We start from the raw sequence: 19,186 nt of genomic DNA on the forward strand, positions 1-19,186 counted from the left end.
GTCTCACGCCGCGCGCCCCGCCTTCGCTCTCCCCCACGTGCTCGCGTCGCGCGCCCAGCCCCTTGGTGCCCGCCTCCTCGCGCTGCGCATCCGGCCCCTCACACCCCGCCTCCTCGCGCCTGCGCCCCGCCCCCACGGGCCGCGTCTCCGCCCCTGCGCCTTACCCACTGCTACGCCTTCTCGCCCTCAGATCCGCCCCGGGTTCTCGTCGCCGGTGTACTGTACCCGGTACTGGTTTGAAGAGTCTTTGTGGCCCCGAGGTGGCCAAAGGGAGTGAATGCAGTTAGCGCCGCCAGCCAGACCAACTCGCCTCCGAGGTCATTCCCACCTTCTAAGGTTGCCGGGACCGCCTGCCCTCCAGCCGTTTCCTCCACCAGGTACGCTTGCTCCCCCCGGGTCGGCTGTCCCGGCGGCTGGAGGCGCGGCGGCTACGGCCGAGCCGGGACGCAGATTGGGGTGGGGCGGTTGGCGGCGGCGGCAGCCTCTACCCAGCGCGCCCCGAGTCTCAGAGCGCCGTTTTCCCGCGGTCACCGGGCTGGCTGGAGGCAGGCCGCAGAGGGTCTTGGCGGGGAAAGAGTGGCCGGGGGGCGTCGGAGCGAGGGTTGGGCAAGGAGGACCCCGGCCTAGAGCGCGTCCAGGATGCCTTGTGCTTTCTGGTATTTGCGTGCGCTGCTCCGTTGACCTCTGTTGTGCACACCCGAGATTTCGTTTTATTGTGTAGAAGTTTATTTCAACAATAACAGGAAAGGGAATTTGAAATCTCAAGTCTAGGGTTTAGGGTCTGGACCTTGCACCGACCAGCTGTAAAACTTGGGTTAAATTACCTAATCCCTTTGAATATCAGGTTTTTTCATCTCTAAAATGGGATTTGTAGTAAGGATTACATTTAAATGTTTTGGAAAGTAAATTAATTTTGTTTGGTAAGTGGGAAACGCTTCACACACAAAAAATGGATTTTGGTGTGTTTTTTTCTCGTAAACTTCGTAAGGAGTAAAAGCGTTGAATCTTGTACTATGCTTTACATTCCTTACCTCGTGGACACGATAGTGTCTCGTTGTTTGATGGTTGATTTTTAATTTAGTAGCTAAGGGAAGTTAGTGCCAGTGTTGCCGTTTCACAGATAGGTACCTTAAAAGCATAGAAAAGGGTAGATTGTAATACCTTTAGCCAAAATGGAGAACACAAAGAGGTGGTTCAGGTTTGGTAAGGGAAATGAGTTTTGCTGTGGATGATCTTAGTTTGGGGAGACGATAATGGATCTATTTTTATTAGACACCGGGTAATATTTGTAATTCAGGAGAGATGTCTGGGAGAGAGTGGGGATGGTCAGGAGAGGGAAGACTGATTTGAGAGACGTCATACAGACCAGTCGCTGATTCTCAGTCATGGGGTGATGCCTAAGAGGTTATCAGATCTTAAAAGGCAGGAGGTGTAGTTTGAACAACACTAGAATTTCTATTTGGGAAAAACAATCTTTTCAAAATGTAAGCTACCAAAAGAGCACATGATTTTTATGTTTATAAAAAGTCTTAAAAGATTGAGAAACACTAGTGTAGAAGGTAGTTAAAGCCACGGGAGGAAATGGAAATTGCCCAGGAGAGCATGTGAAATAAGAGAGGTAGTGGTGAGCGGAGGATGATGAGCTAGTGAAGGAGACGGAGAAAAGGCCACAGAGTTAGGAAGAGAACTGGGAACTAATCTTCAAATGTCACAGAATTACAAACTTTGGGATCGTGCAGGCTTCACTAACTATATGGTTTTGGGTAATTTTGATCCTAAATTTTAATATCTGAAAATGGAGGTAATAAACACTTCTCAGACGTTGTGAGAATTAATTGAAACATTTTTGGAACCTTAATTAGTACAGTGCCTGGCACAGAGTGAGAGCTGAGTTAGTGCTGTCATTCTGGTGAACTCTATATATCAGCCTCTCTCCATCTTCAAGCGTTCCAAAAGGCTAAGACTTGAAAAATAGGCCTTCGATTCTGGTGTTTAAGATGTCATTGGTTCCTTAGTGAGAATTTCAGGAGATGGCTAAGGTAAGTACTAGATAAAAATGATAGGCTTGAAGTGGAGATGGGTTGACTATACTCTTGCAAAAAATTTGTCAGTGTAGGAAATTATCATGATAGGAAGGGAAGATAGGGTCTTTGGAAGGTTTAGGGGATATGGGAAAGATAGGTTTCTGTTGAAGAAAATAAAAACAGGAAGCCCATTTTATGTTCCAGTGAAAGATGAGGTACCTTTCTTATTTACTACAATGAGGAAGGACAGTAACATAGTGGCACCCTAGGCTTTTAGACACACCCTTGACTGCACTGCAGGAGATAATGTCAAGCTGTGAATAAGCAGAAAGTTTGTTTTGCTGGACAGTGTTAGAAATTTTCTGATCTGTAACCCAAGGACAATTTAAAAAAAATTATTATTGGAACTCAAATCTTGTAGTAGCCACCAGAAGAAGGATGTGGTCATATATCTATGGCCTGTAAACATAGAAACCTCCTTACTATCATGCAAATAATCAGGGCTATTGGTCAAAGAATAAGATTTATTTAAAGTATGTCTTGAGATGTGCTTCAGGTGAAAGGTATACATGCAAGAAGAAATAAATGGGGGCAGCGTTACTTGTGAAAAGTTGCTTAAAGAATTCTATTAAACAAAGTTGGAAAACATTGAGTAGAATCATGGTCTAAGTAAATGAATGTTTGACTGTGAATCAAGAGAAAATGAATTTCATTCAGTACTGGCTCTATTCCTAGGTAGTTTTATGACCTTGGGCAAATACTAACCTTGCCATACTACAATTTCCTCATCTGTAAATGAAAATAATGTGCTCTGTCTACTCCACAACTTTCTGTAATTATCCAATGAGGCCTTAATTTGCTTTTTCAGACTGCCTCATGAATATACAAGTATAATTTTTATTCTAGAGTCTAGACAAATGGATTTATTCATTTTTCTGCAATACCACTTTCCTTATTTTCCTTAAGCCTCTCCACCTGGCTCACAGGTGTTCCTCTTTCCTTTTCATAACAAGCCTGACTTAGCCTTTATCTCCTGCTCATTTGGGGACTTCAGTAATAGTCCAGTTTGATTTATTTGCCAGCTCTTGATATATTATTTCCTGGAATGTGTTCTGTTGCTATTGTTATTAATTAATTTTCATATTTTAGAGTCTCATTACACTGGTGAATTGGAGGGTCTAAGGTTTTTCTGAGATTAAGTTCTTAGTTTTGCAAGCTAAGCATATGAAGGGATAGAGTTGGTTAGTGGCTGTGGCGCTGGAGTCCGTGTCTCAGGTGAGGCTGGGCTGGGAAACCAAGGAAAATTCAGCATATCAAGTCCCTGAACATAACCTAAGAGAAGGGTCAAAAATGGAGAATAAGCAAGACAGGAAAATTCAAAATTTGAGAGTGAATCACGTTGAGACAGTATAATTCAGAGGCTGCTGTGGTACCTGTCGGAGCTGTTAAGGATACTGAGTTGGTTCATAGGTTGTATTACATTCTGAACTAGATTGTAAATTCCTTTAGGATATTACACAATACATATTTGGCAGTGATTTTTTTCTGACTTTTTTGGGTCTTCATTGCTGTGTGTGGGCTTTCTTTAGTTGCGGCGAGCGGGGGCTACTCTTCAGTGCGCGGCTTCTCATTGCGGTGGCTTCTTGTCGCAGAGCACGGGCTCTAGAGCGCAGGCTCAGTAGTTGTGGCGCACGGGTTTAGTTGCTCCGCGGCATGTGGGATCTTCCCAGACCAGGGATCAAATCCGTTTCCCCTGCATTGGCAGGCGGATTCTTAACCACTGCACCACGAGGGAACTCTCGGCCATGGTTATAAAACAATCTACCTTCCTAGCCCACTTTTTTCTTTCCTTTTATATTGATTGAGCACCTGCAGTGGGCTAGGCCCAGTGAGACTTGTTTACTTTAAGACTCCCATTGAAGTCTCATCATGTAAGTTTTAAAAATTTCTAGTATGTTTTATAATCCACATACAATAAAGTGCACCCATTTTAAGCGTACGGATTGATGAGTTCTAACAAATATGTATATCCATGTAATTACCAACCCCCATCAAAATAAAGAACATTTCTGTCACCACAGAAAGTTATTTCACTCCTTGTTCCAATCTCCCTTCACCAGTGGTAACCACTCTTCTGATTTCTAATATCATAAATAATTTTTCCTGTATTTCAACTTCATATAAATGGAATCATGTAATTTATATGCTTTGCATCTCCATTATTTTGCATAACATATTTTCATGATTCATCCATGTTGCTACATGTATCAGTGGTCCATTCCTTTTTATTGTTGAGTAGCATTCCATTCTGTGAATATACCACAGTTTACCCATCCCCTCTTGATGGATATTTGGGTTATTTCTAATTTGGGGCTATTATGAATAATGCTGCTATGAACATTTGTATATAGGTCTTTTTGTGGACATAGGCTTTTATTTGTCTTGGAATTGATAGATCATATGTTTACTGAATGTTTAACATGGTGAGAAACTACAGAAGTTTTTAGTAACTGTTCCTTGCAGCAATGTATGAGAGTCCCAGTTGTTAAACATCCTTGTCACTCACTGGGTGTGAACTGGTTATCTCATGTAGTTTTTTAAAAAATTGAGATGAAATTCCCTAACATAAAATTCATTTCAACTATCTTGAAGTGTATAATTCAGTGACTTTCAGTGTATTCACAGTGTTGTGCAACGATCACCAGCATATAATTCCAGACATTTTCAATACTTCAAAAAGAAACCCAGTACTCATTAGGCGGTCATTCCTTATCCCCCCCCACCCCCCAACCTGTGGCAACTACTAATCTGCTTTCTGTTTCTATGGATTTGCCAATTATGGACATTTCATATTGATATAAATGGCATAATAAAATAAGTGTTTTTTTATGCCTGGCTTCTTTCATTTTCAGGAACTGCCAAGCTTTTCCACAGTGGCTGCATCATTGTACATTACCACCAGCAGTGTAAAAGGTTGCCTATTTCTCCACATCCTCACCTACACTTGTTATATTTCCTTTTTGTTTTTTAATTATAGCTTTCCTAATGGCTGTGAAGTGGTATCTCATCGTGGTTTTAATTTGCATTTCTCCAATGATCAGTGATGTTGAGCATCTTTTCATGTGTTACTTGGCCATTAGTATATCTTCTTTGAATAAGTGTCTTTTCAGGTCCTTTGCCCATTTTTTAATTGGGCTCTTGTCTTTTTGTTGTTGAGTTGTAAGTGTTCTTAAAGATTTTGTAGGGCTTCCCAGGTGGCGCAGTGGTTGAGAGTCCGCCTGCCGATGCAGGGAACGTGGCCATTATATGCTAGACTCTTATCAGATAGATATGCAAAAATTTTCTCCAATCCTGTGGCTTGTCTTTTCACTTTATTGGCAGTGTCCTGTGATACACAAAAGTTTTAATTTTGATAAAATTCAATTTTATGTTTTTCTTTTGTTTCTTGTACTTTTAGTGTCATATTTAGGAAACTATTGCCAAATCCAAGGTCATTTGGCTTTACTTCATCTTCTGAGAGTTTTGTAGTAGCTTAGGTCTTTGACCCATTTTAAGTTAATTTGTGTATATTGTGTGAGCTAAGGGTCCAGCTTCATTCTTTTGCATGTGGATATCCATTTGTCCCAGCACCATTTCTTGAAAAGACTGTTGAAAATCAGTTGACCATAGATGTATGAGGTTGTTTGGGACTATCAGTTCTATTCCATGATCTATATGTTTAAGCTGCTTCCACACTGCTTTGATTACTGGTAGCCTTATAGTAAGTTTTGAAATTGGGAAGTCTGAGTCCTTTAAATTTGTTCTCCTTTTTCAGGATTGTTTTGGTTATTGAAAGGGTCTTGAAATTTCATATGAATTTTAGAGTCAGCTTATTCATTTCTACAAAAGAGCAGTTGGAATTTTGAGAGTGATTGCATTGAATTTGTATAGTATTGCCATCTTAACAGTATTATGGGTTCCTATCCATGAACACAGGATGTTTTCCCCCTTACTTAAGTCCGCTTTAGTTTGTTTCAGCAATGTTCCGTAATTTTCATTGTACACACGTTTGAACTGTGCAGGTCCACTTATATGTGGATTTTTTTTTTCATTAAATATGTACTGCAGTACTACATGGTCTGCAGTTGTTTGAATCCAAGGAAGCTCAGATACAGGAGGCCAGAGGGCATAACTATAAAGTTATGCTCAGGTGCTTTCTAACTGGAATTGTTTTCTTAGTTTCATTTCCAGATTGTTAATTGCTATATAGAATTACAATTGATTATTATATGCTGATTTTGTTTGCTGAATTTATTTATTAGCTCTGATAGGTTTTTTTGGTGGATTCTTAGGAGTTTTCAAGAGATAAAATCTAGTCATCTGTGAATAGAGATAGTTTTACTTCTTTCTTTCAAGTCTGGATGTCTTTGTTTTTATTGCTTAATTGCCGTTAGCTGGAACTTCCATGATTAGCAAGAAAGCATACGTCTCTGTCTTTTTCCTAATGTTAGGGGGAAAGCTTTCAGTCTTTCTCCATTAAGTATGATGTTATATGTGGGTTTTTCTTAGGTGCCCTTTATCATGTTGATAAAATTCCCTTCTTTTCCTACATTTTTGAGCGTTTGTATCATGAAAAGATGTTGGATTTTTTTTTTCAATTTTTACTGTAATAACAGTTCATCATGTGGTTCTGTTTATCTCATTAGTATGGTGAATCCCATTGATTGATTTTCGTAAGTTGAACCACCTTTGCATGTTTGGGGTTAAATCCAACTTGGTCATGGTGTAAATTGTTTTAATATAAGGCTGGATTTAGTTTACTAGTATTTTGTGGAGAACTTTTGCATCTATGTGAAACTGCACAACTCAGATGGGACTCGAACCCAGCCAACACTCAGATTGGGACTTGAACCCACAGGCTGAGACTTTTGCTCAGCCAAAACTCAGTCAGACTGGGACTGGAACCCACTGTCTTCTGATTGAGATCGCACACCTGGTCTCAGGACTTAATGAAGCTCAGGTTCTTTCTGTCTCGTAGCAGAAAGATTTCAGTGAGAGACAAAGTTATAGATAAGAAGTGGATTTATTTAGAGAGATACACATTCCATAGACAGAATGAGGTCTGTCTCAAAAGGTGAGAGTGGCCCAGAATATGGGGAGGTTAGTTTTTACGGGCCCGGGTAATTTCATAGGATTATTCCAACTATTTCGGGGAAGGGGCGGGGATTTCTAGGAATTGGGCTGCCACCCACTTTTTGTCCTTTTATGGTCAGCCTCGGAACTGTCATGACACCCGTGGGTGTGTCATTTAGCATGCTAATGTATTACAATGACAGTATGATGAGGCTCAAGGTCTATTGGAAGTGGAATCTTCCACCATCTTGGACCTAGTTGGTTTTAACCAGTTTATGTTGTATCCTCAACGGCTCTGTAATTTTTTTTTTTTTTTTTGCGATACGCGGGCCTCTCACTGTTGTGGCCTCTCCCGTTGCGGAGCCTGTGCTCCGGACGCACAGGCTCAGCGGCCATGGCTCACGGGCCTAGCCACTCCGCGGCATGTGGGATCTTCCCGGACCAGGGCACGAACCCGTGTGCCCTGCATCGGCAGGCGGACTCTCAACCACTGTGCCACCAGGGAAGCCCTCTGTCATTCTTTAAGAGTTGTGCCCTGCCCTCTTCCCTCCTGTTTCATATGATACATTATTAGTCTGTAGTTTTCAAGTGATGTCTTTTTTTTTTTTTTTTTTTTTTTTTTGTGGTACGCGGGCCTCTCACTGTTTTGGCCTCTCCCGTATGCGGAGCACAGGCTCCAGACGTGCAGGCTCCGCAGCATGTGGGATCAGGCTCCAGACGTGCAGGCTCCGCAGCATGTGGGATCTTCCTGGACCGAGGCACGAACCCGTGTCCCCTGCATTGGCAGGCGGACTCTCAACCACTGCGCCACCAGGGAAGCCCCAAGTGATGTCTTTTTATGGCTTTGGTATCAGAGTAATATTTGTTTTATAGCATGAGTTAGAAAGTATTCCCTTTCTTCTTGAATCACTTTTGGTACGTTGTATGTTTCTAGGAATTTGTTTATTTCATCTAGGTTAAATGATTTGTTGACAGATACTTGTTTGTAATATTCTCCTATAATAATTTTTATTTCTGTAAAGCTGGTGGTAATATCTCTACTTTCATGCCTGATTTTACTAATTTGAGTCTTCTCATTTTTCTTGGTCAGTTTAGCTAAATGTTAACTTTGGTGATCCTTTCAAAGAAGCAACTTTTGGTTTCATTGATTCTCTATGGTTTTTCTTCTATTTTGTTTATTCACATTCTAATCTGTACTATTTCTTTCCTCTTCTTGCTTTGAGTTTAGGTAACTCTTCTTTTTGGGGGTTCCATAAGGGGGATTTTAGGCCATTGATTTGAGAGATCTTTCTTTTTTTTAATGTAGGCTTTTACAACTATAAATTTCCCTCTTAGCACTGCATTCGTTGCATTCCTTACGTTTTGATATGTTGTATTTTCATTCATTTCAAGGTGTTTTCTAATTTACCTTGTAATGGATTCTTTGACCTATTGGTTATTTAAGAGTGTATTGTTTCATTCAACATTTTTTAATTTTCCAAATTTCTTTTTGATACTGATTTCTTATTCTACTGTGGTCAGAGAAGATGCTTTGTATTATTTTAGTCTTTTTAAACTTCTTGAAACTTTTTTTGTGCCCTAACGTACGATCTATCATGGAGAATATTCCATGTTCACCTGAGAAGAATGTGTATTTTTCTCGTTTGGTGGAGTATTCTGTGTGTTGTTAGGTCTAGTTGGTTTATAGTATTTGTAAGGCCAACTGGCCCGAGGCAGGGGAACACAATCAGATTCACAGGTTGCATCAGACCGAAATTCTCCGGACCACCCAGTTCCAGAAACTGCCCTGGAGACATTCCGGACCACCCAGTTCCAGAAACTGCCCTGGAGACATTCCGGACCACCCAGTTCCAGGAACTGACCTGGGGACTTTGAACCCAGCCCAGCCATCCCGCCTTTCGAGGGGCGGGACTAACGGTCCCCCAGGATACCTGAAAAGACCACCAAATAAGGAATACCCTGCGCCCTCCCAGATTCACCACACCCCTTTACCTTCTTCCCCTATAAAATCTTGCCCAACCCTCGCCCAGGTGCGACTTCTCTGGCCCCTTTCTCTCGGACCAGTGAACCTTGCCTGGGAGCGCTCCCTAATAAAGCTCACTTGAAGCTTTCCTCTGTTTCGCGGTGCCCTTTGTTAAGATCCGACCTTACAGTATTGTTTTAAGTTTTCTAGTTCCTTGTTTATCTTTTGTCTAGTTCTGTTCATTATTGAAAGTGAAATATATTGAAGCTTCCAACTATTGTTGGGCCATCTTCTGGTCAGTTTTTGCTTCATATAATTTGGGGCTCTGTTGTTAGGTGTTATATATGTTTATAATTTTTTTATCTTGATAGATTGACTCTTATATCATCATATAACATTCTTCTTTGTCTGTTTTAACAATTTTTGTCTTAAAATTTATTTTGTCTGATATTAGTATTGTCACTCTAGCTCTCTTTTGGTTACCACTTTCATAACATATCTTTTACACTTTTATTTTCGACCTATTTGTGTATTTGGTACTAAAATGAGTTTCTTGTAGACAGCATATAGTTAGATCACTTTTTATATTTAACCTTCCAGTCTCTGTCTCTTAGAGAGTTTAATCCATTTATCTTTAATGAAATTATTCAAATAGAAGGCTTGCATTGCCATTTTGCTCTGTTTTCTGTATGTCATATGTTTTTGTTACTCAGTTCCTTCACTGCCTTCTTTTGTGTTAGACGTTCTAGTGTACTGTTTTGATTGCATTCTCATTTTTTCTGTATATATTTTAGTTATGTTTTTAGTGGTTGTCTTGAGGATTACAATTCACATTTATAACAGTGATTTCAGATTAATAACAACTTGTTTTTAATAGTATACAAAAACTTCACTCCTGTATAACTCCATTCCCCCAACCCCCTTACGTTGTTATTGTTATAAATGACATATTGTTACTGTTGTATGTATAACATATATAATGTATGCAATATGTATAAGCACATATATAATGTGCATTTAAATGTGTATATTATAAATATGTAATAAATATAAGTATTATATTTGTATATGTTATGTTGATATATATAGTAAACATATAACATATATAAATAAATATGCAATGTTAATGACATTGTATGTTACAAATAACAATGTTATAAATGGCAGTGATTAACATAGATTTTTAATTTTTTTAAAAAATTAATTAATTTATTTTTGGCCACATTCGGTGTTTGTTGCTGCGCACGGGCTTTCTCTAGTTGCGGTGAGCGGGGGCTACTCTTGGTTGTGGCGCGTGGGCTTCTCATTGCTGTGGCTTGTCTTGTTGCAGAGCACGGGCTCTAGGTGCGTCGGCTCAGTAGTTGTGGCACGCAGGCTCAGTAGTTGTGGCTCACGGGCTCTAGAGCACAGGCTCAGTAGTTGTGGCACATGGGCTTAGATGCTGCACGGCATGTGGGATCTTCCCGGACCAGGGCTCGAACCCATGTCCCCTGTGTTGACAGGCAGATTCTTAACCACTGTGCTACCAGGGAAGCCCTTAATTATTGTTTTATATAATTGTATTTTAAGTCATTAGAAGGGAAAAAGAGGAATTACTAACCAAAAATCCATTAATGCAGACTTTTATGTTTATGTATGTAGTTGCCTTTACTTATGTACTATTCTTTTACTTTCAATCTGTTTTTGTGTTTGAATATAAAATAGGTCTCTTATAGATAGGGTATACTTTGATTTTTTCAAAATTCTGCCAATTTTTGCCCTTTATTGGATTGTTTAATCCATTTTACATTTAAAAGGATTTATGTCTGCCATTTTTCTATTTGTTTCTGTACATTTGTATAGTCACATTCTTCCTTTATTACTGCCTTCACTTGTTTTAAATAGATGTTTTCTCATATACCATTTTAGTTTTCTTGTCTCTTCTATTATATTTTTTTGAGTTATTTTCTTAGTGTTTGCCTAGGGAATTATAATTAGTATTTTAATTTATAACAATCTGGTTCAGATTAGTATGATTTTTAACTTCAACAGTATATGGCTCCATTCCCTTCCCCCTTCCTTTGTGCTATTGTTGTCATACAAATTACATCTTTATAATATTGAATGCCTATCAATAAAGATTTATTTTATTGCTTTATCCAGTTTTCTTTTATATTCATCTATGTTGTTACCTTTGCCAGTGCTCTTTGTTTCATCATATGAATTCCAGTTACTACCTAGTGGTGTGTTTCATTTTATCCTGACTGGATTCCTCCTAGTATTTCTTGTAGGACAAGATCAGTAGTGACAAGTTCTATCTGATTTTGTTTATCTGGGAATATCTTAACTTTTTTCTCAATTTTGGAGGATAATTTTGCTAGGTATAGAATTCTTCGTTAAGTCTTTTGTTCACTGCTTGAAAATGGTATTCCACTGCCTTCTGGTCTCCATGGTTTTAGATATGAAATCAGCTTTTAATCATTGAAGATCCTTTTAATATAATGAATTGCTCCTCTCCCTGCTTTCAGAATTCTCATTGTATTTGGCTTTTGGCAGTTTGATTATAAGGTTCTCAGTGTGGCTTTCTTTCAGTTTATCCTACCAGGAATTTGGTGAGCCTCTTGGATGTATACTTTCTTTTTCTTCTCCCCCCCAGCCCCCCCCCCCATTAATCAAAGTTGGGAAGTTTTTGGCTTGTATTCTTTCCCTTTCTATCCTCTCCTGGGACTCTCATTATGTGTAGGTTGGTATGCTTGATAATGTCACACAGGTCTCTGAGACCGTTCATTTTTCTTCATTCTTTTTCTTTTTATTTCTCAGATTGAGTGATCTCAATTGATCTTTCTTCAGGTTTGCTGATTCTTTCTTCTGCCCCCTCATATATGCTATTGAATCTCTCTAGTGAATTGTTACAGTTTTTAGTTTGTTTCTTTCTGCTTTTTTTGGTTTTAATTTGCTCTTTTTCTGGTTTCTTAGGGGAGGTGCTTAGATCATTGGTTTTTAGATTTTTTCTAATATAAGCATATAATGCTATAAATTTCCTTGTAAGCTCTGCTTTAGCGCATTTCACAATTTTTGGCAATTCTTGTCATTTTCTACTTCCATATAGGTTTGGGGAAGTATTTTATCAAATCCACAAATGAAAAAAAATTGGGGATTTTAGTTGTGATTCCTGTGAATTTATAATCTGGAAGAATTGATATATTCATAGCATTCATTATTTCAGTTCATGAAGTGGTATTTTTTTAAATTAATTAATTTATTTTTGGCTATGTTGGGTCTTTGTTGCTGCACGCGGGCTTTCTCTAGTTGTGGTGAGCGGGGGCTGCTCTTTGTTGAGGTGCGCGGTCTTCTCATCACGGTGGCTTCTCTTGTTGTAGAGCATGGGCTCTAGGTGCGCGGGCTTTAGTAGTTGTGGCATGTGGGCTCAGTAGTTGTGGCTTGTGGGCTCTAGAGCATAGGCTCAGTAGTTGTGGTGCATGGGCTTAGCTGCTCCATGGCATGTGAGATCTTCCCGGACTGGGGCTTGAACCTGTGTCCCCTGCATTGGCAGGCGGATTCTTAACCACTGAGCCACCACGGAAGTCCGAAATCGTATTTTTTTTTTATATTAAGAGTTCTTAACAAAATTTTACTTTTTTAATTGAAGTAGAGTTGATTTATAGTGTTGTGCTAATCTCTGCTGTATAGCGAAGTGACTCAGTTATACACATAGACGTTCTTTTTTTTTTTTTTTTTTTTTTTGCGGTACGCGGGCCCCTCACTGTTGTGGCCTCTCCCGTTGCGAAGCCATGGCTCACGGGCCCAGCCGCTCCACGGCATGTGGGATCTTCCCGGACCAGGGTATGAACCCGTGTCCCCTGCATTGGCAGGTGCACTCTCAACCACTGCGCCACCAGGCAAGCCCCGTTCTTTTTTTTATATTCTTTTCCATTATGGTTTATCACAGGATATTGAATATAGTTCCCTGTGCTATACAGTAGGACCTTGTTTATCCATCCCATATATAATAGTTTACATCTGTTTATCCCAAACTCCCAGTCCTTCCCTCCACCACCCACTTCCCCCTTGGCAACCACAAGTCTGTTGTCTATGTACGTGAGTGTGTTTCTGTTTTGTAGATAGGTTCATTTGTGCCATATTTTATTTTATTTTATTTTTTTTTGCGGTACGCGGGCCTCTCACTGTTGTGGCCTCTCCCGCTGCAGAGCACAGGCTCCGGACGCGCAGGCTCAGCGGCCATGGCTCACAGGCCCAGCCGCTCTGCGGCATGTGGGATCTTCCCAGACCGGGGCACGAACCCGTCCCCTGCATCCGCAGGCAGACTCTCAACCACTGCGCCACCAGGGAAGCCCTTATTTTATTTTTTTTAAAGATTTTTTTTTTTTGAGGTGGACCATTTTTTAAAGTCTTTATTGAATTTGTTATAGTATTGCTTCTGTTTTTATGTTTTGGTGTTTTTGGCCGCAAGGCATGTGGGATCTTAGATCCCTGACCAGGGATCGAACCCGCAGCCCCTGCATTGGAAGGTGAAGTCTTAACCACTGGACCACCAGGGAAGTCCCTATGCCATATTTTAGATTACACACGTAAGTGATACATGATATTAGTCTTTCTCTTTCTGACTTACTTCACTTAATACGATCATCTCTAGTTGCATCCATGTTGCTGCAAATGGCGTTATTTCGTTCTTTTTTATGGCTGAGTAGCATTCCATTGTATATATATGTACCACATCTTCTTTATCCATTCATCTGTTGATGGACATTTAGGTTGTTTGCATGTTTTGGCTATTGTGAATAGTGCTGCTATGAACATAGGGGTGCATGTATCTTTTTGAATTATAAATACTTTTAAATTGGTTAAATTTTATATATATTTTTTACAGATGTCTTGAGAATATGTTGTGAGATTTATTGCCAGAGTACATGAAATTCTTCCATGCTCCTGTACATGCTGTTTATTTAAATTTAATTTGCTATGTGTTACAGGTATATAGAAATGTATTTAACTTAGCATATTGGTTTTTATAGCTAGCAACACTGCTAACTTATTCGTTTTAATAATTCAATGATGGGCTTAAATTTTCTGTGTTCACAATTATGTCATCTGCAAATATTGATTTTTTTCTCTTTCTAAACTTTATATATACTTTTTGCTTTACCTAGATGGCTAGAAAAACTTTAATAAAATATTAAATATGTGTAGCGGTAATGTGTATTTTTATCATGTGCTTGATGTCAAAAGGAAACCTTCAACACTTAATTATTTTTTTAAATATTCATTTATTTATTTATTTGGCTGCATTGAGTCTTAGTTGTGGCATGCGGGATCTTCGTTGCAGCATGTGGGATCTTTCATTGTGACGCATGGGGTCTTCGTTGCAGCGTGTGGGCTTTCCCTAGTTGTGGTGTGTGGGCTTCAGAGGGTGTGGACTCAGTAGTTGTGGAGTGCAGGCTCTCTAGTTGTGGTGTGCAGGCTCCAGAGCACACGGGCTTAGTTGCCCTGTGGTATGTGGGATCTTACTTCCCTGACCGGGGATCAAACCCACGTCCCCTGCATTGGAAGGTGGATTCTTAACCACTGGACCACCAGGGAAGTCCCCTCAACACTTCATTATTATGTGTAAGAATGCTTTTTGATTTCTACTTTGACCCATGAGATATTTAGAGGTGTGCTATTCAGCTTCCCAGTATTTAGGGATTTCCGGATACCTTTCTGTTTTTGTTTTCTAGTTTAATTCCATTGTTGTCACAGAACATACTTTATATGACTTAAAACCTGTTAAATTCATTGAGACTTTTCTCATGGCCCAGATTGAAGCCTATCGTGGTAAATTGGTTTTGTGTGTGTCTGATTTTCCCAGTAGCAAGAGTAGTTTCGTACTTGAGGGTGTTTTAAAGAATGAATGTTAGATTGCCCGTCCAAAATTCCCTATGGAAGTAGCTACTACCAAATAGAGTGTTATTTATGCATTTAAACTTTTCAGTGATTTGTGGAATCGAATACTTGTGGCTATGAGAAACTCATGTATATAGTGAATAATATTGTATCTCTTATGTTACAGTGGTTAGTTTACATTGTAGTGACTCAAATGACCAAAAATTATAAAACTCAATGAAGATTTCTCTTCTTCTTTGGTTTAGTATATGTAATTATATTTTTGTGGTAAGGTTGGTGATTGTTTATGTACAAAATAATCATAGCCTTTTCATCACCAAAAAAATGCATGGATTTTTCTGAGTATCTGTTTAACAAATAATAAAATTATGCATATTTTGAAAACACAAAATAAAATTCACAGATACAGTTATAATTCACAGTTATAGTCTATCAAATATTTAAGGATCAAATAATCTCAACCTTACAGACTCTTCTAAAGGAAAATATTCTCCACCTAATTTTATGAGATTAGCATAGCCTTGATACTAAAACCCAATAGGTATGATATAAGAAATACCAGAAAGTTAGAAAATATTTTGAACAGAATAAAAATGACAACACAATATATCCAGATTTGTGAGATACAATATAAACAGTGCTTGAAAGGGAATTTTTAGCCCTACAAAGCCTATCTTAAAAAGAAGAAAGATATTAAATCAATAATGTCCACAAACCCAAGGTAAAAAGTAAAGAAATAAAGATGATGTGAGAAAGCAGTGGTATAGAAAACAAAAACAATGGAGGAAATGAGATCAAAATTTGGTTTTCTGCGAAGGTCAATAAAATTTACAACTCTCTTGCCAGATAGATCAGGAAAGAAAGAGGAGATGCAAATTAACTAATATAAAGAAAGAGAGGCAACATAACTACAGAGCCTATAGCCATTAAATGGACAATAAAGCAATATTATGAACAACCTTATGATCATATGCTCATATGTTTAACAACTTAAATGGACAAATTCCTTGAAATACACAAACTGCCAACACTTACACAAGAAGAAAGAAATAACCCAAATATCCTTATATCTCCTAAAGAAAACCCCAGGCTCAATTCTGTCCAATATTAATCAAAATAAGACAAAAACAATACAAGAAAAGAAAATTATGCACCAGTGGACTTCCCTGGTGGCGCAGTGGTTAAGAATCCGCCTGCCAATGCAGGGAACACGGGTTCGAGCCCTGGTCCAGGAGGATCCCACATGCTGCAGAGCGACTAAGCGCGTGTGCCACAACTGCTGAGCCTGCGCTCTGTAGCCTGCAAGCCACAACTGCTGAAGCCCGTGCATCTACAACCCATGCTCCGTAACAAGAGAAGCAACCACAATGAGAAGCCCCTGCACCACAACGAAGAGTAGCCCCTGCTCGCTGCAACTAGAGAAAGCCTGCACACAGCAACAAAGACCCAAAACAGCTAAAAATAAATTAATTAATAAAAAAAAATTATGCACCAGCATCCCTCATGAACATGATACTAAAATTCTTAGCAAAAATTTAACAAGTCAAAACTAATGCTATACAAAAAGGATAAAACATAATCAAGTGGTGTTTATCCTAGGAATGCAAAGAAGTTTAAACATTAAAAAGTCAAGCAATGTAAATTGCCATATAATCAGCTTAAAAGGAAAGGCCATACAATCATCCCAATAGATGCTATATTACCTGTCTGTTGCTGTGTAACAAATTACTCCAAAATATAGTGCTTTAAAGCAACAATTATTTACTGTCTCACAGTTTCTGTGTGTCAGGAATCTGGATGTGGCTCAAGTGGGTAAAACTTGGTCTTTCACAAGGGTGCAGTGAAGATGCTAGCTGAGGTTACGTTCATCTCAAGGCTCAACTGGGGAGGGATTTGCTTCCAGTCTCACAAATGTGCTTGTTAGCAAGATTCAGTTTCCTATTACTTGTTGGACTGGAGGGGCCCTAGTTCCATGCTGGCCCTTGGTGCCCAAGTGGGCCTCTCCGTCAGGCAGTTCACACCATAACAGCTTCTATCAGAGCAAGCGAGAGAGAGCAAAGAGTCAAGTAGGATGAATGTCACAGTCATTTATAACATAATCTTAAAAGTGACATTTTATCTCTCTGTCCTATTCTGTTCTTTAGAAGTGGCACAAGGAACAAAAGGAAAAAACTGGGTAAAGAAGATATTGCAAATAACCCTGTGAAAAGATGTAAAACATCATTTTCCCTTGGGAAAATGCAAAGTACTACCACATTGAGATATCACTACTCAGCTATTCAAATGGGTACAATTTTTAAAAATCACCATACCAAGTGTTGTTAAGGATGTGGAGTAACCAGAACTTACTGGTGAGAATATAAAATGATACAACTGCTTTGGAAAATACTTTGACAATTTCTTAAGAATTTTAACATGCATTTGCCATTTGATCCAGCCAGTTTATTTCTACTTGTTTGCTCAAGATTTAGATGTGGATATTCATAGCTCCTTTATTTGTACTAGCCCCCAACTTGAAACAACCCAGATTTCCATCAACCGGTGAATGGATAAAGAAATTGTAGTATATCCATACAGTGGCATACTACTTAGTAGTAGAAAGGAACTAAGTATCAAGGAAAGAAAGTATAATAAATTAGGATTGGAAAGAAAATTCATTAATGTGATGAAGAGTGTTCGTTTAAAAATGAATAGATAAATAAAAAGTCTAGAGCAAACATCATCCTAATGGGGAATCTTAGAAGAATTCTTTTTAAATTCAGGTATGGAACAATGATACTCATTTTCACCACTCTTTCTCAAATACTGTGTTGGAGATCCTGGTCTGTGCAGTAAGAAAATTTAAAATGGTAGCATAATGATTGGGAATGGCAGATATCAATGTCATTGTTTGCAAACAGTATAAACTTACAATATATGCTTTTGCAGACAACATGAAAAACTCAAGAGTCTATAAGTCAATAATTAGAAATAATAGTGGATTTTTTTTAGCAAGGTTGGCTGGATACATGTTGAATATACAAAATTAGTTGCATGTGCTAGCAACAAGGAGAACGTGTAATTAAAAGGAAGACACTGTTAGTATTAGAGATTATCAAGTATCTAGAGTTAGATTTGCCACAAATATGCAGTATCTCTATAGGACAAATTAATTTTTTCAGAACAACATTAAGGAAGACCTGAATAAATGAAGGAGTAGACTATTTGTGGATATAATTCTTTCCAGTTTTATCTGTAGATTCAATTCAATTCAAACCAAAATCCCAAAGAGGTTTTTCAAGGAAAATGGTAAGCTGATTTTTAAACTTACATGAAGGACCATAGGGCCAAGAATAATCATGACACTTCTGAAGAAGAACAGGGAGGAAAGACTTGCCCTACCAAATATGAGGACTTATTAGGACACAATAATAATACAGTGTGGTACAGTTTAAGGATGGATAAGTTGACCAATAGAATAGAGAGACTAGAAACAGTTCCACACAGGAATGGAACTTAGTTATGACCAAGTAGTATGTCAGCTGAAAGGAGAAAGGAGGGATTATTTAATACTTGGAGCTGGATAAAGTAGTTATCTATTTTAACATGGAAAAAGATGAAATTAGGTCACTACTTCACTTGCTATTAAAATACTTTTCTGCGTGGATTAAGGACTTAAAATTTGTCAATAGCAAAAGTTTAAAACTTTTAGGGAGAAAATATAGGTGAATATCTTTTGGACTTTTGAGTAGGGCAAGATTGTTTAAAGAAAACACAAAAGAAGTGTTATCCATAAAGGAAAAGGCCGGGACTTCCCTGGTGGTGCAGTGCTTAAGAATCTGCCTGCCAGTGCAGGGGACACGGGTTCAAGCCGTGGTCCGGGAAGATCCCACATGCCACGGAGCAGCTAAGCCCGTGCACCACAACTACTGAGCCTGCACTTCAGAGCCCGCGTGCCACAACTACTGAAGCCCGTGCGCTTAGATCCCTTGCTCCACAACGAGAAGCCACCGCAATGAGAAGCCCGCGCACCGCAGTGAAGAGTAGCCCCTGCTCACCACAACTAGAGAAAGCCTGTGCACAGCAACGAAGACCCAACACAGCCAATAAATAAACAAACAAAGAAATATATAAATTTATTTTAAAAAAATAAAGGAAAAGGCCAATGAATTTGGCTACATTAAGAATTTTGACCCTTATACCATATACAAAATCAACTCAAAATGGA

General features: G+C 39.0%; 1 protein-coding gene across 4 annotated transcripts in view; it reads left to right on the plus strand.

The window, feature by feature from the left end:
- The first annotated feature begins 189 nt into the window (after positions 1-189).
- The window catches only part of SLC25A40 (solute carrier family 25 member 40), a 64,653-nt gene continuing 45,656 nt past the window's right edge, over positions 190-19,186 (plus strand). For 3 of the 4 annotated variants that reach the window (XM_060157178.1, XM_060157174.1, XM_060157176.1), the window contains exon 1: positions 190-377. The gene's annotated coding sequence lies outside the window, so the exon portion shown is untranslated. Of the gene's footprint in view, positions 378-13,544; positions 13,668-19,186 lie in introns of those variants that run through there. The other variant, XM_060157177.1, reaches the window with a different exon arrangement.

The sequence above is a fragment of the Lagenorhynchus albirostris genome, chromosome 8, assembly GCF_949774975.1.
Source record: "Lagenorhynchus albirostris chromosome 8, mLagAlb1.1, whole genome shotgun sequence".
Taxonomy (NCBI): Eukaryota; Metazoa; Chordata; class Mammalia; order Artiodactyla; family Delphinidae; genus Lagenorhynchus; species Lagenorhynchus albirostris.